Source organism: Camelus ferus, chromosome 11, assembly GCF_009834535.1.
Source record: "Camelus ferus isolate YT-003-E chromosome 11, BCGSAC_Cfer_1.0, whole genome shotgun sequence".
In the NCBI taxonomy this organism is placed as follows: Eukaryota; Metazoa; Chordata; class Mammalia; order Artiodactyla; family Camelidae; genus Camelus; species Camelus ferus.
In genome coordinates, this window is record NC_045706.1 from 26,302,186 (window position 1) to 26,325,651 (window position 23,466).

Sequence of the window (23,466 nt, forward strand, 5' to 3'; positions counted from 1 at the left end):
TATTTTGACTCTCACCCCCACTTCTCCTCTCCCAACACCTACCACTTCTTGGCAGTGGGAGGGGGGCCCTTTGATCTTAGTTCAGGTGGAAACCAGAGGAAATCCTAGATTAGGCTCTGATGGCCAAAGAATGTCTACCAGCCCCAAGGAGGGGCACTCATTTGGAATAAGATAAGAGTATGGATTTTATGTTTATGAAAAAAATTGCATTTTGTGATATTGCTGTATAAGTTGAGGTAGTCAATGTACATACTGGGTACTATGCTTTTGATAGTGGGAAAAAATAGACACTGCACATGACAATAGGGTTAAGGGTGACCAAACGTCCCAGTTTTCTCAGGACCAAGCAGGTTCCCAGGACTTGGGAATTTCCATAATAAAACCAGGAGAATCCTGGGCAATTGGGGTTGAGTTGGTCACTCTAGAGGTAAATAATAATAATTTACTACATGTAAGGACTATTCTAAGCACTTTACATTCATTCACTTCTCAACTGACTCAATGGGAGAGGTACTGTATTTATTTCTGTTTTATAAATAAGGAAATTAAGGATCAGATAAGGCAAGTAACTCACCTAATGTCACACAGCTAAATAAGTGTAGAGCTGGGACTGAAACTGAGATCTGTCTGACTCTCAAATCCATTCTATCCATTATGGTTTTTAACTATCATGATAATTTTTTTCTTTCAGATATTTATGAAAGAAACATACATTGGGACTAGCCTTTCAAGGATTACTGTATTGTATTGAGTAGCTCAGAATAAGCCAATTTCTCTATGACCACCCTCAAAGTAGAAAGAGGTTTAGAAAATAATTCTTATTCTCCTCCTTCTTCTTTTTTGACACATCATGCTTAACCATTCTTGTAAATGAAATAGAATGTTTAGAAATAGACACAAATACATATAGGAACTTACTATTTGATAAAGATAGGACTTCAGATAAGTGGGAGGAAAGGTGAATTATTTAATAAATGATGTTGGGACAATTAGGTAGCCATCTGCAAAAAAAAAAAAATTAAGTTGGGCCCCTGTTTTCATACTTTATACTAAAATAAATTCCAGATGAAGTGAAGGTTTATGTGAGGGAATGAAATCAAAGAAATACTAGAAGGAAGGATGGAAATGGAGAAGACCTTTCTGAGTATGATACAAAATTCAGAAATCATAAGAGAAAAATTGATAAGATAAACTACATTTTAAAAAATACTTTTCATGGCAAAACAAAATTAAAAAGATAAAACCAACTGGAGGAAATATTTTCAAAGTATCACAAACCAAGACCAAATTTCTTTAATGGGTAAAGCATTTGTCCAAATCATGAGAAAAAGATTGATGAACAGTATAACAATACAACACAACACAATAAAGAAATAATGAGGATAGGAGGACAGTTCAAAAAAGACACTGATTTCTAACCATTTGAAAAGATATTCAGCTTCGCTGATAAGAGAAATGAAAATCAAGACTACAAGGAAGCACTATGTCTCACCTATTGGATTGGCAGAGATCCAAAAATCTGTACTGGTGAGAATGTAAATTGGTACAATCACTTTAGAGGGAAATTGGCAAGGTCTATCACAATCTAAAATAAATGATAATCTTTGATTTGACAATTCCACAGAAACACACATGTAGGAAAATGATCTGCAAGGGTGTTTGTTGCAGCATCGATGGTCATTGGAAGCAACCTCTATATTCATCAAAGGGAACTGGTTAAACAACTATGTTACATCTATACAGTGGAATATCATGCAGCCATGGAAAAGAATGAGGAGACTGCCTAAAGTGATAAGGAATGATCTCCAAGATATATTGCTAAGAAGACAAAGTGCAGAACAATGTGCAAAATATGTTACTATTTGTATGTGTGGGTCCTGAAGAAGGGTAGATAATATACTGTGTTTGTGTATGTTTGTAAGTAAATGAAAATCTCTGGAAAGATACACAAGAAACTAGTTAACAGTGGTCCACATAGGGAAGGAAGACTTCCTGTCCCTAGAAACTTATTTTATACCTTTTAAAATCTGTGGTATGTTAATGTCCTACCCACAAATAAATATAGATAATGTAAGAGAGATCCAGGGCTGGCTTTATGGATATACAACATGTGCACTTGCAAAGGGCCCTGCATTTGGTTTAATGCTCTGATGTCACCATCTTGAAATCTTAATAATTTCTGAACGAGGGTCCCTTCACTTTCATCTTGTACTAGACTGTGTAAATTATCTAGCCAACCCAGAGAGACCCTTGGTTGACTAATGCTACCTGAGGTCAAGTCTTGATTTAGAAGGAGATACTTGTGTAATTCAAAGACATTTTCATTTGCGTATGGCTGCTAATCACCACCATTAAACAATAAAAAGCCAAATAAATCTTTGCAATTGCAGGGCAAACAACCAGAATTATCCATATTTGCCTAATCATTAAAAGCCACACATTTGCCAGCAGGAATAACCTACCCTCAAATGATGAGGTTCACTCTGCCCAAACTGGAAAAGCCATTTATAACTCTTTGAAAACTGCCTGACATTTCAGCTTTCTGTGATAGGAAGATACAAATCTCATGTGGTTTTGCCTGCCATGCAGACCAAACAAAATGATGGTTCTGTTAAAACATATATGTATGAGATACTTTGCTTTTAGGAATTCTGTTTTGATAGCCTCAGGAGGCAAACAAACACAGCCGCTCTAGCTCCCACCTGGCCAAGGTGGCATCACCCATCTCAAGTCTGAACAGTCCTTTCAATCTGGGCAGTTTCAGCTAAGGATGCTTATCTTCAAATGAATGGATTATAAATATACTTTATTATAGGACTAGAATGAGTGCCAGAAACACTATAGCAAAGTGAACCAAAGACAACACTCAGAGGATATGGAGGGAGAAAGATGCAGCTGATACAACAATTACATCTACTTATTGTGCATTTAGCTTCTTGGCTGTAAGCTGGGTAAAATACTACCTACTTCACAAAGCCATGCCATGCATTAAATGAGATAATGGATGTGAATATGCTTTGTAAATTGATAATTACTAAGGTATCATCCATATTATTAAGGATTTTTTTCCTACAAAAAATATAAAAGGTTTTAAAATTATGTAACAAGTAAAATTATTTAAGTCAATAAAGTTTTAAGGAATTTCACATGTTCTGTTTTCTTGCACTGCCAATCACCTTGGTTCCTCCAATGTTTGAGCCATAATGTTCAAGACAGCCTTTTCAAAATGAATTTTTGCTCAACCTGCAGTTGTCATGTCAGTCAGTCCACAATTCTTTCAGTTGGGTTTCTTTGATCTCCAGTGGAATATGGGCACACTTTAAAAATTCCCCACCAGTAATCTTTGGGATCCAATTTCCTCAAGCAAGTTACTTTAGGACCACGTTTAGCATCAGAGGACATGGGTCTGCCTGGTTCTGAATTTTAGACACCCTCTAAACATGCATTAAGTTCAAGCCATAGTCACGCCTAAGGTATCACACCCTAGAACACCGCAGATAGCTGGACTATGACAATACCCAAGATTTTAAAAGTTAGACTGCTAGGTTTTTCATAGTTTATTTAGCAGCTCTGTCTTTGTAGTTCTTTCCCACAGATTTAACACTTAGTTCTGTGACTAAAGGAAACCACAAAGTTCATCTAAGAGGTGTTTCCAATGATGCAGGTCTACAGAAAAAGCCCCATTGGGACAGACCTCCACTAAGGATATTATTTTGAGTGGGTATCTGTGTGTGTACTGCCAGTACTGTTTTAAGTGGGAGGGGGCAGCCACACTGAGTACCTCCAGCACTAACTAAAAAACTCTTTTTTTCATAAGTGCAAAAATAATATAGGACCTCCCCATGTAAAGTAAACAAACAACCCAGAAGTAAATTGGGGGAAAAGTGAAAGTTCCCCTTCACTTTCTGCCACAAATCCTAGTCCTTTTAACAGAACATGGTATAAATTCTTCCAGGGGGATTTTCAAAATGCATCTGAATAACAAAATAAAACTGCTAGAACCCTATGAGATGCACCACAACCCCTTCCTCAACGTTAGGGAGTGGCATTGCTTCTCACAGGATAAGATCCTCAGCAATAAACCCTTCACGAAAGCAGAGCTGCCTCTAACTCCTAACCTTGCTTCATTAAATTAGGTGCCCAATGCAAGTGCTTCCTGGACTGTGAGAATATTCACAAGCAGTTATTTAAAAATAGATCCCGCCATTAGATTTTAGAATAATCTGTAGATTGATTACCAGATCTATCATCAAGGCATTAGGTCTCAGGGGTCTAGACCAGTAAATGACTCTAATTGTTATGGTTTCTAGTAATCTTGGATCACTTGTTATAATAATAATAATAATAATAATAATAATAATAATAATAATAATAATAATAATAATAATAATAATAATAATAATACAATACTTTTTAAAGGCACTTTGCATATATCACCTCTTCAAGTTTTACAAATGCCCTATAAGGTAGGTAAGATTATCAGTCCCATTTTAGAGATGAAGCATCTGAGGCACAGAGAGGTCCAGTGGCTTGTCATACACGGTCTGTACTTTAAAGCTCCCATGGGAGATGATTCTCACGCAGGACTTTTGAAAGCATGAACACAGCCACCGTCACAGAATCCCAGTATTTCTCCAAGACCACCTGCATTTTAGGGGTGGTCAAAATATCTCAAGATATCTCAAGATGACACCTGCAGCTAAATCCCCGTTTTGCTTCTGAGACTTAGAAGGTTCAACGCCCCTTCTCTTCCTGCTGCTGAGGTTTCTAAAGAAAGCAATTCTCTAACGTTGGTATGAATGTGTGGAGGATCATGTTAAAAGTGCAGATTCCACCACTTCACACCCATTAGGATGGTTATTTTTTTTAAAAAAGGAAAATAAGTGTTGGAGAGAATATGGAGAAATTGGAACCCTATACATTGCTGGTAGGAATATAAAATGGTGAAGCGGGAAAACAGTATGGTCATTTCTTTAAAAATTAATATAGAATTACAATTTGATCCAGCTATTCCCCTTCTAGGTATATACACAAAGGAATTAAAAGAAGGGGCGTCAACAGATACTTTGTACATCTATGTTTATAGCAGCATTATTCACAATAGCCAAAAGGTGGAAACAACCCAAGTGCCCATCAATGGATGAATGGATAAACAAAATCCCTTTTAAAAAAAATGCATGGTCTTAAACCACCTGCTAAGAAGTCGGTAGGTTGAAAAGCAACAGGGAGACTGTTCCTGACATTGGTAGCCATCCTGAGCTGAATCAAAGCAGAAAGTCCTTCAAACCAAATATTGTCCCATGGCAGCCTTGAGCAGTGCTTTGAGAGAACAAATAATGTTTAGCCTCATAGTCCACAAGGGGAAAAAAGTTCATTTCTAGCAACATCTGACTGAGTAAGCAAAGCAAGGCCCTACCGACACAGGCCAGGGGAAATGGGTCTGTCACCACAGAGAGGAGGCAAGGAGGCAAGGAGGCAAGGGGGAGGAGACCCACAAAAGGGTGGAACTGTGAGCCTGTGACCTTGGGTTTCCCTCCAGCAAAAAGCTTCCTTAACACTTAGGTTCATATTCACATAATTTTTGGACAGGAAAATGCACTGGTAAGCAATCAGGCAAATGGGACCCAGGCTTTCAAATGATGAAACTGTGCCCCCTAGTGGCTAATCTTTAGGAATTCAAGTCATTAAAGATTAATGCTTGGGAGACAGAGTAAGGAATGGACTGGTGTGTGTGTGTGTGTGTGTGTGTGTGTGTGTGTGTGTGTGTGTGTGTGTGTGTGTGTGTGTGTGTGTGTGTGTGTGTGTGTGTGTGTGTGTGTGTGTGTGGTTGGTGTATGTGACTTCCCCTCCTGTGGGATTTCATCTTGCTTCTGCCTAGTCCATGTGTCAGCTGAGATCGTTAGTACACTGAAGCCAAACTGATGGGATGGGATCAGGTTGTCTGTCATTTTTCTAGATCTCTGAATTGCATACTAAGTCTGATCATTCCACCATTGTTTAAGCTGCTTGTGAGGTTTACAATTTCCCCAGCTCTGTGATCATGAATGGATGCTTCATCATCAGTTAGAAACTGGACCATGGTTTTGAAGCACTGCCTGGTAAGAACCTGGTGTTTGCCTCTCTTTTCAGCAATGTGATGGTCTTGAAAGCACTGGCCAGGATGTCCATGTGCACCATTATGGTGGCACAGAAAGATGGTGGAAAGAGCATGACAGTCTTTTACAACCTATGTTTCCCCTTACTATATCACAACATTCTAAAGGCTTCCTTTAACTTTTTTTAGTGGCCTTATTCATAATAGTAAAACACTGGAAAGAAGCCAAACAACCAAATATCCATCATAAAATTTACCACTGTAACCATGTTGAATGTACTATTCAGTGGCATTAAATACATTACCACTGTTGTGCAATCACCACTATCCATCTCTAGAACTTTCCATCTTCCCAAACTGTAACGTATACCCATCAAACAATAACTCCCCACTCTCCCCTCCCCTCAGCCCTTATTAACCTCTATTCTGTTTTCTTTCCCTATGAATTTGACTTTTCTGGGTATCTCATACAAGTGAGATTATACAGTATTTGTCTTTTTGTGTCTGGTTTATTTCACTTAGCATAATGTCTTCACAGTTCGTTGGTGTACAGTGTGTGTCAGAATTTCCTTCCTTACTCAGTAATACTCCATTCTACCACATTTTATTCATCCATTCATCCACTGATGGACATTTGGGTGTGCGTTTTACTTTTCAAGTTTCTCTTCTTGTCACTTGTATAATTACAAAGCCATTAGAACATCAAAGGGTGATAGGTGTCTCATTTTTGAGCCCAGCATATGGTGATAGAAAGACAACATAAGTGAATGCTTTGAAGAAGTTACTTCAGATTCTTAAATCTTTCCCAAAGCCTGAAAGAATTTGCTCTGTCTTAGGAGGTGTCTGCTGGGCACTGCTGGAAAAAGCATTAGAAGTAAACCAGATTTGTTTTCCTCGTTGTCTGTAGCAGGCTGTGGTGCATGTTTCATGTGGCTCTGACTTTGAGATCTCAGCCAAAGTATAAATGAGTTGAAACAGTCCTGAGCAGACCCCTGAAAAGACCAGTTTCAGGAAGGTGTGAGTTCTGGGCAGGGAGTAGGAGGCATGAGTACTAGGAGGGAGGCCTAAGGAACTTCCTTTGAAGTTAGAGTGAATTAGACTGAGGTTAAACTGTAAGCAGGTACCCATCAAATCTGTGGCATGAATAGACGAATAAGCCTGAAAGAATCCAGGCCTGTAATAATTCACCACTCACACATGTCCCTCACTGTAAAGAGTGCTCACGGCTCACACAGGCACCTCTTGTCTGCGTGGCCCGCTGTTGTGTATGGCGGTGTGCCCTAATCAGCTCCTTTTCTATTCTCAATGAAATAAAGTAAATAGAATAAAATAAAATAAATAGTTCTCACCTCCCTACTACCTCATTTTGCTTGGTCCTGATAACAACAGAGTGAGTCAGGCAGGGAAATGATCACCCTCCTGACTGCACAGATCAGGAAACCAAGGCCCAGGGAGGTGAAGTGCCACGTGGCATGGAAGAACAGGTTGGGCTCAGAGTCCAGAGTTCTCTGGGCTCTGCCACCTGGAGCTCCTGAGCCTTTCCCAGGACACCGTGGTATGAAGAATTAAGGAGCAGATCCCAACTGCTTAATGTCTGATGTAGCACAGAGTAACCTTTGCCTCCACTGGGTGGCCCTAGAGGCCATGTCAGAGATGCTCAGTGGATGGACAATAGCCCAGCCTTCTGGCACTTCTGTGTCTTTAACACTTCTCTCTGCGGCCCCAGCAGTAAGGGTTGGCCTACGCTGTTGTCTAAGCTGTGGAGCGATCCCTCCATTTTCTGCTCTATAAAAATGCTGGGTTGGACTCTGAGGGTAACCTTTAAATATACAACTGTAATCTCCTCAAGTCTAAAAATGCAATAATCCCCTTCCCCTCCCCAAACAATTTAGCACTTTTAAATCAGGAGGCATCTTACAATCAGTCAACAGAAGCTTTCCTGCCACCACTTCCCCTACCCTGGCCCTCAGAATGCTTATCAAAAAGATGGCATCTTTGAATTGAAGAAACCACTGAGCCCCTTGGGGCACGGGAGAGAGGGAAAAAGAATTGCTGGTGGGACTCTGGCTGGGCTTTCTAGCTGACTTGGATCCCACCACCTGTTGTTGGTGACTTAGGTTCCTGTCTGCTCACTCAAGTCCCAAGCCCAGGCTGAAACTTTCATGAGTGAAAAGGGCTTCACATGAAATGCATCAAAATGTACACTTAAGAGCTGTGAGACAGCAGTCCCACTCCTAGGGGTGCACTCAGGGGAACTTAAATCACGTTCACACGAAAGCTTGTTCACAGATGTCCACAGCAGCATTATTCATAACAGCCCCAAAGTGGAAACAATCCAGATGTCCATCAACTGATGAATGGATAAACAAAATGTGGTATATCCATACAATGGAATATTATTTGGCCATAAAAAGGAAGGAAATTCTGATAAATGGTACAACACAGAGGGACCCTGAAAACTGTATCACACTGTAAATCACAGGCATCTGAGTGCTGACTGCATTCTTCCAGTGCCCTGGTACATCAGAAACAGAGACTTGCTTTTGGTAGGAACTAACCACCTAGATACTGGAATGCCTCTCATAACATGCCAGTCGTTCCTTTAAATCCTTTAGCTCATTTAGGGTCTCACAACAACCCTTTGAGGTGTGGGCTATGACTCCCACTTTACTGATGAAGAGTCTGAATGTCAGAGAAGTTGTTACTTGCCCAACACCACAGAGCTGTAGGATATTTGGCAAAAATAAAGTGAAAAAAAAAAAAAGAAAGAAAGGAGAATCTCCTTGTATAAATGTGGTATCTCAACGTAGGTGAAAAACAAGAAAGAGATCAAGTGTGGCCACCAAGTCTGCCATCCCACCTCCTGCAGAGAGCCTCCCTTTAGTAAGAAGAATCACTCATTCTCTCACATAATCCAGTGCGTCTCATTTACCTCCATTTGAGCATTAATTTCATACTTTCAAATGACTGCAGAGAGATGCACTCTCTTCCTGCTTCCCGCTGGACCTCTAGGGTCCATTCACGCTGCCTTGTCCACGCCCAGTCCCAGTCCACCTCCATCTAGAATTACAGCAAGCCGAGGGCTAGGGTTACTTCACTTAGCACTGAAAGGCTGTCTCATTCCAGCCTTTTAGAGCCAGGCAGCTAATCACTCATCACTTGCCAGTTGGACAGTGTATTTTGGGCTTGCTTTGTTTCTGCCAGGGCTGAAAACAAGCAAAGGGTGGGGGGCCATCAGGAATGGAACAGGCTGAGCAGGGCTGGGCTGGAGGATGAGTGACATGGGAATTTGGAGAACCAACATCCCCAGGGTGTTTGGGCTTGTGGACAGGTGTGAGGGTCTCTATAAGCGACATCATGCATGTGACTAAGGGCCCACATGCACTGCCCCCAACTGGGATCACTGAGGGCCTAGTATATGCAAGGTATTTTTTAAATGGGGACTTCAACACAGTTCCTGTGTTAAGGGGAGCCTTCCACTGGGGAGATAAGTATTCTCCTAATTTATCCTCCAAGACTCAAAACCAACCTGTTCCTCCTCTTCTCTTTCAGTTTCCATGAAAGATACTCCCAGTCACCTTCTCACCTGGTCCAAGAACCTGGGAGTCATCCCTCCTCCTTCACCTCTTACATCCAATAAACTGTCACGTCCTACAAATGCTACCTCTTTTTCTTTCTCATTTCCATGACCCTGTTCAATATTTCCTCATTTCTCACTTGGATTATCACAATAGTCTTCCCATGAGTCTCCCTGATTCCGTGATTGGCCCCTTAACTCATCCCCTCCCCACTGTAGCCAGAGTGATCTCTCTAAAATGCACATCTGACCATGTTAATATTTCCCTGCTAGAAATCCTTCAGCAGCTTCCTGTGCCCTCAGAATAAAGTCCAAGCTCTCAGTTCATTCTGTCACTCAGTCAATAAATATTTGCTGAGCATGTTTCCTGTACCAGGCACTCCGCTAGGGGCAAGGACTCAGGCGTGGACAAAACTGAAATGGTCTTTGTCCTCAGAAAGACAAACAAGACAAATAAACAAACAAAAAAAAAAGATATCAAATTGTGATAAAAGCTACAAAGTAAAGGAACTGGGGGCTAGGATTGAGAATCACAGTGGGTGCCTACTTGAGACTAGGCCTTCAGGGAAGGCGTCTGAGAACTGAAGGATGAGTTGGGGTGGCCAATGAAGAGGGGGCAGAGGATAGAAGAGCTTCATGTATTTTAGAGACAAGGAAGGCCGTGTGGCTGCACCGTGATCAGCTGGGCAAGAGGCACGGAGAGCTTGGGGAGGCTTTGGGGGTCAGACCGTGCCTTGTGAGCAACGGGGAAGAGTCTGGATTTCATTCTAAGTACACTGGGAAGCCACCGAAGACTTTTAAGCAGGTAAGTAACTTGGTCTGACTTCCATTTTCAGAAGATTGCTTTGGTGGGTGCTTGAAGCATGGCTGAGGGCCACAGAGGGGAAGTGTTGTTATATATTCAATTCATACACTGAAGTTTTAATTTTTAATTTAATTAAAAAATTTTTTCTTCAACGATTAATTCTTTAACCATTAGGGTGGGCCCTAATCTGGTATGACTGGCATCCCTGTAAGAAGATATGAAGACACAGGTGCACATACCCGTTAGGAAGACCATGTGAAGACACAGGGAGAAGACAGCTACCCACGAGCCAAGAAGAGAGGCCTCAGAAGAAACACCCTACTGACCCCAGGATCTCAGACTTTCAGCCTCCAGAAATGTAAGAAAATTAATTTCTGTGGTTTAAGCCACCAGGTCTGCGGTACTTTGTGGTGACAGCTTAAGCAGACTAAGAGAAGTGGGATATCCACTTAAGAGCCCATTGAGGAAGCCAGGCTGGGAAAAGGTGATGGTGGCTCGTTCCAGGGGGAGGAAAAGGCGGTGGAGCAGACTGGATGGATTCTGGAGAGAGCTTCGGGTACAGTCTATGGAACTAGGTGATGGTCCAGATGTAGGGTGAGGGAGAGGGAGGGATGAAGATAATCAAATCAGCCTGGCCTGAACAGGGTGATGGTGGGGCCCTTTACTGAGATGGGGAAACACTAGGGAGAAACAGGGGTGAGGGGAGAAGCGATGCTCGTCATTCTGACCTCCATGGAGTTCTATGTTCTCAGTGGCGTCAAAGATAACATTGGCTGACCCCATGCTCCAAAAAATTAGAAAATCCAACATAAAATTTTAAATTAATTAACTTTATTTTTTGGAACATTTTTAGATTTACAGAAAAACTGAGCAGATGGTACAGAGAGTTCCCATATACCCCTCTCCTCTGCACATGTTTTAAAGTTTTATTCCATTATTCCAACATAACTTTTACCACCAAAGGAAACTGTTCCTAGAGTCAAAAGAGAATCTATGCATTTCTACCTGTTTCTCCCTCAACACAGAGAGACGGTCTCAGTTTGGGAAAATTTCGTAGTGACACAGGTGAGCACAACCTCTCTCTCAACCCCCTTTCCCACCAACTTGCCACCTTTCCTTTGACAGAACTAGTTTTACTCTTCTTCACTTAGCCTGGCCAACTCCTTTCATGCCTCAAAACTTAGTTCACTTGTTACCCCGTCCCAGAAGCCTGTCCTGACCAGCCACTCACCCTGCCCCCATTGGGCCCATGGCACCCTTATCCCTTCCCATCTCAGAGGGGGGAAAGTGTTCTTCATGAATGTGTCATCCCCCCCTCCCATGACACCATAACCAAATGAAGGGCAGGGACCCTGGTTTATTATGTCTATATTCCTAGTACCCAGAATACTGTTTAGTTTAAAATACTCCACAAATATTTTTTCAGCTGAACAGAAAGTGATTGGTGAGAAAGAAGAAAGTAAAGAAAGAAAGGGAAGGAGGGAAGGAAGGAAGAAAGGGATGGAGGAAAGCAAAAGAGGGAGGAAGGAAGGAAGAAAAGTGTTCTTGGGAATTCAGGACTTAATAAACTCAAAGCCAGTCAGCAAGACTGCCTGCTAATTGCAGATCACAGCCCGCTAGGAAGAGGAATCACATGGCAGATTGCAGAAGGTACTTAGAGGACACAGGGGGAAGGACAGTAACAGGAGCAGCTTCTTGCGGTGAACTGCCGTCTAACAAGGCAGCCAGGGAGGCACTGGGTGCATACGGAGGGCTGGAGGGAAAACAGATCATCTCCTGTGTACATGGCCCATATCCCTGACCCCTCCATTAGAATGACCTATTGTGTGTGAATGTGAATTTGACATGTAATCTATATAGACTTTGGGGTTGAATCCAATTTTGTCCACCTGGTAGATGAGTGTTGGTTAAATGATTTATATTCTCCCTGGAGGTCATAATTCCACTTAAGTGGTAACTGGGTCTTATTCAGCTATTCCAATTCTTATAGCTCCTATGATGTCTTCATACGACAGACTCAGTGTTATACATTTGTTGTGCTTGACATTTGTTGTGCTTGACAAATAGATCTACTCGAGGTTTTGCCATGAACTGGTTTTGTGACATTGAAGAAATCATGTAACTTCTCTGGACCTCCATTTTCTGTCTAGGGGCACTGAAATGATCTATTTGACTTCTCCAGAAAACTCCAGGGATGTAGGGTGGGGGGCCTGGAAACAAAGCAAGGAGCTTGGAGTAGAGTGTCCATCTTTAACATTGTACAATCCTAAACCTTCCTTGCTGCCGGCATCCTGAGGACTTCCCCTTGATGCTAATCTGCAAGTGCCTCCTTGCTGGCTTCCCTCCCCTCCCTTGCATTGTACAAACTGTGTGTGTTGTGCGTATGTGTGTGTGTTGGGGGAAACTTTTCTCTATCAAAGATGACTGATGCACAGGAAAAAGTACTATGGTTTATATACAAATTAAAAAGGCAATTTAATAGAATTGCTATTTTCTTGAGAAGATTGCCTCATTTTTAAATACAAATAATAGAATACATCATTCTATCAAATATTCTTTAATTCCAAATTGTAAGCCAGTTAGTAGAGAAAAGGAGAAGTGAGATAGGAAAGAAGGAAGGGAGAAGAGAGGAAGATGGATGCCAAGCAGAGGAGTAAAGAGGAAGAGGCAGAAGAGAATAGAGGGAGGAAAGATGGGGAGAGGAGAGGAAAGAGAAGTGGAAACAGCAGAGAGCATCATGGGAGACAGAAGAAAACTGAGTCTGAATGCCCTTCATAGGCCCTGCTCCTCCCTCCCCAGGGCTGTCATCTTTCATCTTTGGGTTATTTGTTCTCACTTGCCTTCAAAGTCTAAGTCTCTAATTCATCACTGTCCACAACCCAAGTCTTCATCTGTACTTTGAGTGATTTAAGGATTAAATCCACTGTAGGAACTTCAGTCATTTAAGGGAGGAATTCTTCTTTGGGCCATAGGGGCAGTGACAAGAGCAAAGTTTATCCTAGTGCCCTTGGAAATCAAGCAAACCCAATCAGAGGGCTGGGCTTTTCCTCCCCTAAATGGAGGCAAAGCCACCTGTTTGTTGCTGAATTTTCCCCCTAAACAGTGACTGTTTTGATGTTATTGACAAAATAATGACCTCTGTACCCTGATAGCCAAATTGAAAGTTGGAGGCAGAGTTTTGGGAGGATTAGAAAAGAACAGCTTTATTGCTTTGCCAGGCAGAGGAGGCCACAGCAGGCTAGTGCCTTAAAGACTGTGAGCCCCAGGATTTTATAGAAAAATGGGTACAGAAGAGTGATAACAGTCAAAGTGTGAGCAGGGGCTACATTCCTTCCATCTTGATAGGAACTTGCTGTTGTTACAGAGGAATTTAGGTGGGTCTGCCCATTTTCTTGAGGATAAGTCCATGACCTCATTTCAAGACCTCTAGGGTAAAAGGATAAGTTATTCTAAGAAAAGAATGCATAGGGAGTGGGGCGTGTCAGTCATAAGATCAGTTTAGCCAGAAGTACAGGCCTGAGCAACTCAGTAGCCACCTTGTTAGTTCTCTACTCTTTCAGTGTCTGGAAATGTGGTCAGCATACCCATTCAGTGTCATGTCATTCATGGAGTAAGGAGAGGGATTCACAGATGCATATGGTAATGAAGCCTCCACGTCTGGTTGTGTGGGTTGTTCACTGAACAAGGGTGTCTGGCTCCAGAGATGCCCATATCCACTCATTAAGCCAAGCACCCAGCAAAAGCCATGTCTACTTGGAGGAAGTGATGCCTTTTCGTAATTTGCCCAAAGGCATCAGTGATCCTATGTGACCCAGAGTTCAATCAGAGCAGGGTTGCCTGTTTATCTGAAGGAGGCTGCAAGATTGTGGGCAGCTCTCAAGGCTTAATCTGCACATGGGCTCCAGTACCTCCAAGATGGCAGTGGGAGAGGAGGGTGGACTACCCCAAATTTCACACCCATGTTACATTTGCTCTGTGGCTTGATCCTCATCACATCCCCATAGGTAGGTAAGGCAGGTGTTCCCTATTTTCAGATGAGGACACCATTGTTTAGAGAGACTGAAACATATGAAGGGCATGTAAGAGAAGTAAACTTGGGAATTTAGCACATTACTAGGCATAGGCGTTTCAATGAACAAAGGACCGTGGGAGCCAAGAACAGACATCGGTTATATAGGATCTGAGTCAGATGCTCTTGCTGACTTGCTGAAGAGGAATTTGGGGCTGCTGCCAAGTCCCTCTCATATCTAATTTTGGTCACTGTCAGGCAAGGGTGGGTCTTCCTTAAAGGACTACCAGGAGTGGACGACCCAGAGAATCGAGGTCCTTCCTCAAGGAACAGTCCCCTCTTTACCCTGGGAGGGGGCACTTCTGAAGCCTGAGTCTACATGACTCTGGGTCCCTGGCTCACACCAGAGGGTGCTGATGGAGGTCCTCAGAGAGACCTCCAGAAAGAGTCATGCATCCCCTTGTGACCACTAGAGGGTGCAGGCAAGGAACTGCCTCTGAGCACTATAGAGATGCTGAACAGATGGAATCAGTGATAGAGCCAAGGTATGGGGGCAGTTCTTACATAAGGGAACACCCCAAGAGCAGTCATTGAGGAAGGAGTGGACATTGAAGTGAAGAGGCCAATAGTTGGTCAGTGTCTCTCAAAGGGTTTCCCGGAGAAGGCAAACAGATCAGTTCAATCATGCTCCTTGTCCTTAAAAAGTGAATCATCTAGTGGGCAAGGTGGGGGCCTCTTCTTCCACACGTTCAGTCTGACAGGGCAGGAAGGTATCGTTAAGGATTAAATGGGTGCTGCTACTGTGGAAACAGTATGGAGATTCCTCAAAAGACTAGGAATAGACTTACCATATGACCCACTCATCCCGCTTCTAGGCGTATATCCAGGAGGAACCCTACTTCAAAACGATACCTGCACCCCAGTGTTCATAGCAGCACTATTTACAATAGCCAAGACATGGAAACAGCCTAAATGTCCATCAACAGATGACTGGATAAAGAAGGTGTGGTATATTTATACAATGGAATACTATCCAGCCATTAAAAATGACAACATAACGCCATTTGCAGCAACATGGATGTTCCTGGAGAATGTCATTCTAAGTGAAGTAAGCCAGAAAGAGAAAGAAAAATACCATATGAGATCGCTCATATGTGGAATCTAAAATAAAAAAGGAACACAAATACAAAACAGAAACAGACTCATAGACATAGAATAGAAACTTGTAGTTGCCAAGGGGGTGGCGGGTGGGAAGAGACAGACTGGGATTTGAAAATGTACAAGAGATAAACAAGATTATACTGTATAGCACAGGGAAATAGATACAAGATCTTGTGGTAGCTCACAGCAGAAAAAAATGTGACAATGAATATATGTATGTTTGTGTATAACTGAAAAATTGTGCTCTACACTGGAATTTGACACAACATTCTAAAATGACTATAACTCAATAAAAAAAAGTTAAAAAAAAAAGGATTAAATGGGAGGAGGAGGGGGAGGAACTCTGGGTTTGATTTATTTATCAAATCCTTCAAGTTTCTGCTGTTCGCTGAACCTGTGCCCAAACACATTTTGCCAATGTTTATAGCATTAGTAATTTTAAGAATAATATACTTTGGTTATACTGTACTTTATACTTTTCTAAGCATTTTCTCCCACATTATTTCATTTGTATCTGTCTCTGTAGGCAATACAAAAGAAACATAAAACATGATCCTTACCCTGAAGGAGCTTATTTTTAAACAGAGGATGGAAATACCGAGACAGTAAATAACACTACTGCTTGGTCAAAATTTTGCAGGTGAGGCCATTTCATCTATATTAAGAGAATGTGATATGTGACCACCATGAGCTGTGGTAGCTAGAAAAGACTTCACTAATGGAAGGCATTAGACTTACAAGTTAGCAGGGGTGTGACTGGGAAGAGCTAAAATGTTCCTCCAGGAAATGATCATGGGAGATAGAGGGGTGGAAGGAGAGGAATGGGCAGGTGATTGTATAAATCACTTAAAAAATAATGAGAAATCTGGTTGATTAGCCACAGTACTGAGGGCTCACTAGTGGTCTCGAGAGCATAGTTGAGCCTACATACAGTGAGGAGCCAGAGTATGGTTGAGAAAATGTAGGTACCTTTGAGAGGCATTTGGGGAAAACTGAATCTGGTGTCGGTATGAGGATGGAGCTTATAGTGATGTGCCCAAGGCAAGGTGACAAGCTAGAAGGCCATTATAGTAAAGGGCTTAGGTTTTAGAATCAGACAGACCTTGATTTGAACCCTGGATTCTATTACTCAAGAGCTGAGGGTCCTTGAGTAAGATGCTCATGTTCTCAAAATTTGATTTCTTAACCCTTAAAAATTGAGATAATGGCACTTACTTTTCAAGATGGTTCCAGTGTTAATCAGGTCAGGGTATGCAGAGCACAGTGCCTAATTAGACACTGTTAGTTCTCCCATTCCTTCTGCTCTAAGTGAAGAGAGACTCTCAGGGAAATCATGTATTGACCTATTGGTTCCAGCCAGAGAGAAGAGGACAACAAAAGGTGGCAGAAGTTGAGGTGTGAGTAGGCTGGCGGAGTGGTGATGAACTTGAAGTGACAATGGTACAGGTACGAGTAGAATGATCCCTGAGGCATTTGAAAATGTGATATTTGAGGGAGACCAAACTAAAGGTATAGCTTCAGGGACCCTTAATATAAAAGTGACAGTTGACGCTGTGTGTACAATGACAAGCTTTAGGACAGCAAGAGTGTAGAAAAGGCACTGAGACTTGTAGGGCTCCATTAAGTGGGGCTGGAGAAAGAAGAGGAGTAACTACTCTTTAAGAAAGAAAATGATCAGCATAGTTACAGGGTGTCAAACTTCCCAGACTTTCCAGAAAAAAATGTCATATGCCAAACACTGAAGACAGGTAATAAAGCACAAGCTGGAGGAGAAGACATCTGATCTCCAAGAATGAGTCTCAGGTAATTAGAAGGAGTGGCAGGACTTGAGCACATCAGGAGTGCTGCTGAAGGGCATTGGGCATCAGGGAAAGACCCGAGCCAGCTGACCACAAAGGTAACTTCCAACTGGGCAGCAGTAGTCACCACTGTGGGAGGTCAGTGTTGTTCTGGCTGAGGGAAAGGGAAGTAGTTGTCAAGACAAATATTCAGAAATCTAACCCTAGAGGGGGAGGAAAGATATTTGAGGAAGGGACGCCAGTGTTCAGAGACAATAATATGGAGAGAATGCTGCATGTGTGAGGGTGAAAGGAAGGAAGGTGGAAAATATTAAATCATAGGGTGAGGGAACCTCAGAACTCAAAATAAGAAGCACTGTTTCTAGAAGTAGGAAAGAAAATAGCTCTAGACTTTAAGGGGAAGTGTTACTTTGAGAGAGAATGGATACATATCCCTCTGAAGACTAAGGAATAAAACATAAATTGAGGAGAATGGGACCCATGAGGGAGAGACTCCCCGCAGGCCTCAGACTTCTCAGAATAGTCCAGGAAGGCTCAGGAAAGGGGGCTTCCTATGGGGAACACACCAGAGCAGCCCAGGCACAGAAGAAAAGGATGAGCTAGAGGACACCCACTGAAGAATGACGAGGGGGTCGAGGACAGCCAAAGAAACCGAGGCTATTTCACCTGGAGAAGGGAAGGGCTACATGAGATTCGATGGCTGGCCTCAACTATGTGCAGAACTGACATGCAGGAGTAGACATCTGTGGGAACAAGAGGAACAGCTGATGGAAACTGCAGGAGGCAGATTCCACGTGAACATTGGCCAGAACTTTCTCATACTTATGGAGTGGAAAGGTGAGTGGTTGTCCCATGCGTGGTGTCCAGGAGACATGGGACAGTTTCTTGCCCACAATTCTTCACACATGATTCAGCATCAGAAGAGAGCCAGACTTCGGTGACTTTTAAGGCCCTTCCCACCAGCACAGCTGAAATCTCTGAATCTATAGTCATGTAAATTTAATTTAATTTAATTTAAAGAATCTCAAGGCTGGGAGGGTCTTTTAATCTAAGAAGCCATTTGACTCTTGAGCCCCATCTATGAGAGGCTCACTGTGTGATCACGGACTACAAAACATACCCAAGTCAAGCCTGAATCCACCAGTAACTGCTAGGGCACTGGGATTCTAGCAACTCACCATCTGGATAGAGAACAAATCTGTAGACCTCCCAGAGAACTCATTGTCAAGATGGTCCAGGTGAAACTTTCATTAGAACATTTCTCAATGAAAGAAGAAGTATGTGTGGAATCCTGCATATAATTTTGAATTGCTCTCCACCCTTGTTTATTATTCGAAAACCCAAACTTACGATGCAAATGCTGGGTTATTATTCATATTTTAAAAGAATCCTTCACTTCACAAATTAATTCACTTTGGAATAATTTTAAGCAACAAATTCCAGGGATGAACTTAAGATGTACTCAGTTTTTCTCCCTTTCCACAAGTAAAAAGCTCTGTTGCACACAAATGTCCAAGAACTCGTGTGTCACACAAAGTGAATTCCACGAGTAACACAATATGACAAACACCTCCTCTGCTTATTTGACCACACACAAGCCATCAGTGATCGGTTTGAGTCTGTCTGAAGGGAAGCTTAGCAGAAGACATCTAATGTGATCCAGAATTTCAAGATCTGCACCAGCCAGGGCTCTGTTTACCCAGGGAAGGGATGTAGAAAACATCAGAAATGCTCTCAGTGGCATTGGTAGAAAGTCCTACTGGTGTTGCTGCCACTGTTTACTAGCTGTGCAGCCTTGAGGGGAATGACTTAACATCTCTGAGCGTCAGTTCCTACATGTGTAAATTTACAAGGTTATTCTTAGGATTAGAGAGAACATCTACAAAGCAAGACACACACACACACACACACACACACAGAGCCTGACACAGTAAGGAGTCCCTGTGCTGCTTCCCCAGGGCTGACTTCGCTTCTTAGCAAGCCAGTGACATAGCACATCCAGGACTGTTAATGACTTTTTATACAAGGCAGAGCCAAACTGCAAACTAAAACAGAAGTCAGTGCAAAACCCAGCTTCTCTGCCATGGTTGCAGCCTGCCAGGCAGTCTCACTCTGTCCTCTGGTGGGATATTCCAATTATAATAGTAAAGGAAGAGGGGCTCTGATTTTAGGAAGGCAAAAAGTAACAAGAGATGTGGGAGATGGATCACCTCCAAACATGTAGCCTCTTCCCTAATGGCCAGCTAATCCTGGTCCAGTTCCAAGGGAGAAGGCTGATTGGGTGGGAGGCTGAGCTACAGAAGTAGGGTAGTAAAAGGGTGAGCTTTACATCCTTATAACACCTCTCAGTCCCCAAGAAATTCCTCCAACCATCATCATCATCATTTTCACTATGGTTCAGTGGCAATTTTCATAATCTTATTTAAAAGTGAACAAAAGTGGGAGGAGGGTATAGCTAAAGTGGTAGAGTACATGCTTAGCATTTATGAGGTCCCTGGGTTCCATCCCCAGTACCTCCATCGAAAAACTAAATAAATAAACTTAATTACTTCCCTCTTCAAAAAAAAAAAGTGAACAAAAACTTCTTTTAACTACATACTCACCAGAATAGCTAAAATGAAAGAAATGGAATGAAAATACTAAATATTGGGGAGCATGTGGTGGTGCTGCTGCTGGCGGGAGTATAAATTGGTACAATCAACTTTAGAAAACTGCTTGGCAGAATCTACTAAAGTTGACATTCAACTCTTAACACACAACAGTTGCACTCCTGGGTATATACAGAATAGAAATGTGCATTACAGTCACCCAAAGACATACTAGAACTGTGCTGTCCAACACATATAACTCTTTACATTTAAATTAACTATAATTTTAGAAAATTAAAAATCCAGTTCCTCAGTCACACCAGTCATGGCTCAGTTGCTCAACAGCCACATGTGAGTAGCGGCTGCCATACTGGACAGCACAGATGTAGAACATTTTCATCACTGCAGAAAGTTCCACAGGATTCTGTTCTAGAATGTTTGTAGCAGCATTCATCACAACAGCTCAAAACTAGAAACTACCCAAATGTCCATCAATAGCAAAACGGATGAATTAATTGTGGCACATCACACAGGGGAATACTTTAAAGTAATGAAAATGAACGAGCTACAACGACACGCAGCAACATAGGTAAATCTCACAAATGGAAGAAGCCACGCACACAGAGTACACGCTCTGCGATTCCACTTATATAACGTTCCAGACCAGGCAAAACGAATCTATCCTGGCTACTGGCTGCTAAGCCAGGATAGTGGTTACCCTTGGCGGCAACGGTAGTGACAAGAAGGGAGCATGAGGGGACTTGGGGTGGGGGTGGGGGCTGGTATAGCTCTGTTTCTTCACCTGGGTGTTGTTCACAGGGAGTGTTCAGTTTATGAAGATTCAGCGAGCTGTGTGTACACTTAGGTCTTTCCTGCCTGCGTTTCATACTTCAATAAAAATTTTAAAAGTCCCCTTGGAAAATTTTGCTGCTACTAACGTTACCTACAGTCTAGGTTTGGGGGTAGCGTCTTTTCAACAGAGCAAACGTAGTTTTGAACTCATTGCCCCCTCCCCGCCGCGAGGCCTCTCTGGACTTGGCCCAGAGGCCTTATGGACTCACCAAACGATCCGCAGAGTGTCCTACCTCCGCGCTGCGGACTGGGCCTGGCTCCGCGCCCGGGTCGCGACCGCCAGGACGCCTGGCTCTTCCAATTTGAGGTTTCACCCCGGGGGCTGGCCAGGCTCTCCCGGCGCTCGCCGTACGCTCCCTGCCCGGCGGGCTCCGACCGCCCCAGGCCTGCCTCACACGCGGCGCCCGACCCCGCGGCACCTGCGCCGCCCCCAGCGCTTCCGAGGCTCCTTCTCGCTGGCGCGGAGCAGGCGGAGGCGGAGCACTGAAGTGTGGTCACGGAGAATCCGCCGTTCTTCTCCGGCTCGGGCCCCTCGAGTTGGGAAAAGGCGCCCAGGACGTCCCCTCTGGGCCCTGACCATAAACGAAGGAAGAGGCGGCTGCGGTGGAGGCCTTGAACCAGCCCGCCTCCTGCACGCGCAGTTCCCGAGCGAAGCGCCCGCCCACCCGGCCCCACCCCGGCCGAGCTGTGAGGGCTCAGGTCAGCCCGGCGGCGCCCGGGAACCTCGAGGCGCGGGATCTCTAGAAGCCCTGCCGAGGGCGCCTGGGTTTCCCCTTCAGACCTTTTCCTCCCTGCAGCGATGGATTAGAGCAGACTCGAGGTTTTGCTTGGAACCTTCCCCTTTCAACTTCCCCTTCGGTCGAATCCCCCGCACCCAACCAAGGTGCAAGCCTCTGAAAAGTTTGCCCCCCTTGCCAGTCCCGCCTGGTGCCTCCTGCCCCTGGCTAACCAGCCATGGCTCTGACCCACCTCTGTGTTGCTATTCTGAGTCCTCGGGCCTGTCCGGCTCTCCCCGCCACCTGGGAGTGCCTCCAAGGCACAACACAGTCCTGGGCTTCTGAATTATAGCACTGGCCTGGCCTATAACACGCATGCAACGCTTGATGCAAATCAGACACTGCCCTAAAGCTGCTTTTATACCGATCATCTCTAATTTTCAAAGCCAAGGTGATTGGTATGCGAGCGTTTACATACATAAACGTTCATTGAGTTGTACACTTAATACTTGCTCATTTTACTGTAAGAAAAAAAAACCCTACATAAGAGGTGCTATAAGCATACTCATTTTATAGAGGAGGAAACTGAGGTTCAGAATGCTCCTAACTTATACCAAATCTTTACTGCTAATTGTGGTGGTGCTGAGATTAGAACGGAGGCAGCCTGACTCCAGAGTCCATCCTCTTAAGCCCTCAAGATTAGGCTCTGTAGAGGAAGAGAGAAAAAAAAAAGATGCTGGCCGTCTAGAATCTATTCCACCAACTCCACCAGTAGTGCCTACCCACTTCTTGAGCCCAAGTCTTTGGATGGGGAGGGATGATCTACTTATTCAGGGAAGCAAGGAGGGTTTGAGTCAGAAGTGATGTCTGAAATCATAGTCTATCCTTCTCTCTGTCTTAGAGCTCAGAAACCAGAGCTCAGAGGGGCACTTACTTGATCTGCTCAAAGTCTCATGGGTCATTAGAAGGCCAGCCTGGATTTTACAATTACTCCTGGCTCACAAGACAATCAGTGAAGCAGCAGTTTGGGCCAGGGAGGGTTTCTTTCTCCCTCGGAGAGGGAGGTCAAGGAAGAGGTAGCTGTTAGTCAAGGGTTTTCACCCTCTGATGACCAAGGCACTGGAACCCCAGTAACTGAGCAGTACGGAAATCTTTCATCGAAGAGATGTGAGCTATTTATACTTGGAGATTGCAGGATCTTGGGAAGGGTAGATCTCGGGAAGGGGGCTGGTCCAGACTGCCTTTAAGTATCCCAAGACACGCAAACTACGCAGAAGCCAATCCTTAAAACCAGCTCTGTTTCCTCTTTGAGGGTCACATGCCTCTTTTCCAGAACAGGAGGGGATGGATGCAGAGTGAAGGAAGATTAATTCGGGCCAGGAGGAAGCCAGGCAAGGAAGGTGGGGATCCGGCACTAGGGAGCATTTTGAGGCCATGGCCCAGCAGGATACAGACAAGGATGGGGAAAAAGGAGTTGCTTGCTTAGGAAACCCCCAGCGGAGCAATGGAGTCCGCTCCCAGAGACTTGGGTTCCTAGCGCACTTGCCGAAATCCCGTCTTGCAAGTGAGCGCGCCGTGCAGGGCAGCATCTTGATCACTAATCATACTCCTCACCTAGTGAATGTAGGGGAAGTTGAATTGGGTCCTAGATGCAGGTCCCAGATTTATCATACACATCCCAGGTTTCCAACCCCACTCCACCTGAGTCCTCGCTTTCTTCCCTATCCCTGAGTCTTCCCCAACCCTAAACTTTGTATCCTCGTATCAAGGTCATCACCAAGTTCTCAGCCTCTTTTCCTACGTTTTGAGCTGTTGGGCAAGGGGCGATGATCTCTTGGGGAAGCGATGTCCCCAGGCAGCATCAT

General features: G+C 43.7%; 1 protein-coding gene, 1 long non-coding RNA gene and 1 other non-coding gene across 6 annotated transcripts in view; 1 reads left to right on the forward strand and 2 right to left on the reverse strand.

Moving 5' to 3' along the window:
* The window catches only part of ENTPD7 (ectonucleoside triphosphate diphosphohydrolase 7), a 106,567-nt gene extending 85,085 nt beyond the window's left edge, over positions 1-21,482 (reverse strand). Inside the window, exon 1 of one of the 2 annotated variants that reach the window (XM_032491118.1) lies at positions 21,095-21,482. The gene's annotated coding sequence lies outside the window, so the exon portion shown is untranslated. The remainder of the gene's footprint in view (positions 1-21,094) is intronic. The other variant, XM_032491121.1, reaches the window with a different exon arrangement.
* Positions 3,569-3,700, reverse strand: LOC116667381. Its single transcript, XR_004324270.1, has one exon. It is a non-coding gene; the product is annotated as a small nucleolar RNA SNORA18 (small nucleolar RNA).
* LOC116667075 lies at positions 10,037-15,472 on the forward strand. Of its 3 annotated transcripts, none has more exons than XR_004323844.1 (3): positions 10,037-10,476; positions 10,651-11,541; positions 15,361-15,418. It is a non-coding gene; the product is annotated as an uncharacterized LOC116667075 (long non-coding RNA). The 3 variants fall into 3 exon arrangements; XR_004323843.1 differs by having other exon boundaries at positions 10,053-10,476; positions 10,651-10,834; positions 11,330-15,472; XR_004323845.1 differs by having other exon boundaries at positions 10,053-10,476; positions 10,651-10,834; positions 15,361-15,379.
* Positions 21,483-23,466: the final 1,984 nt, after the last annotated feature.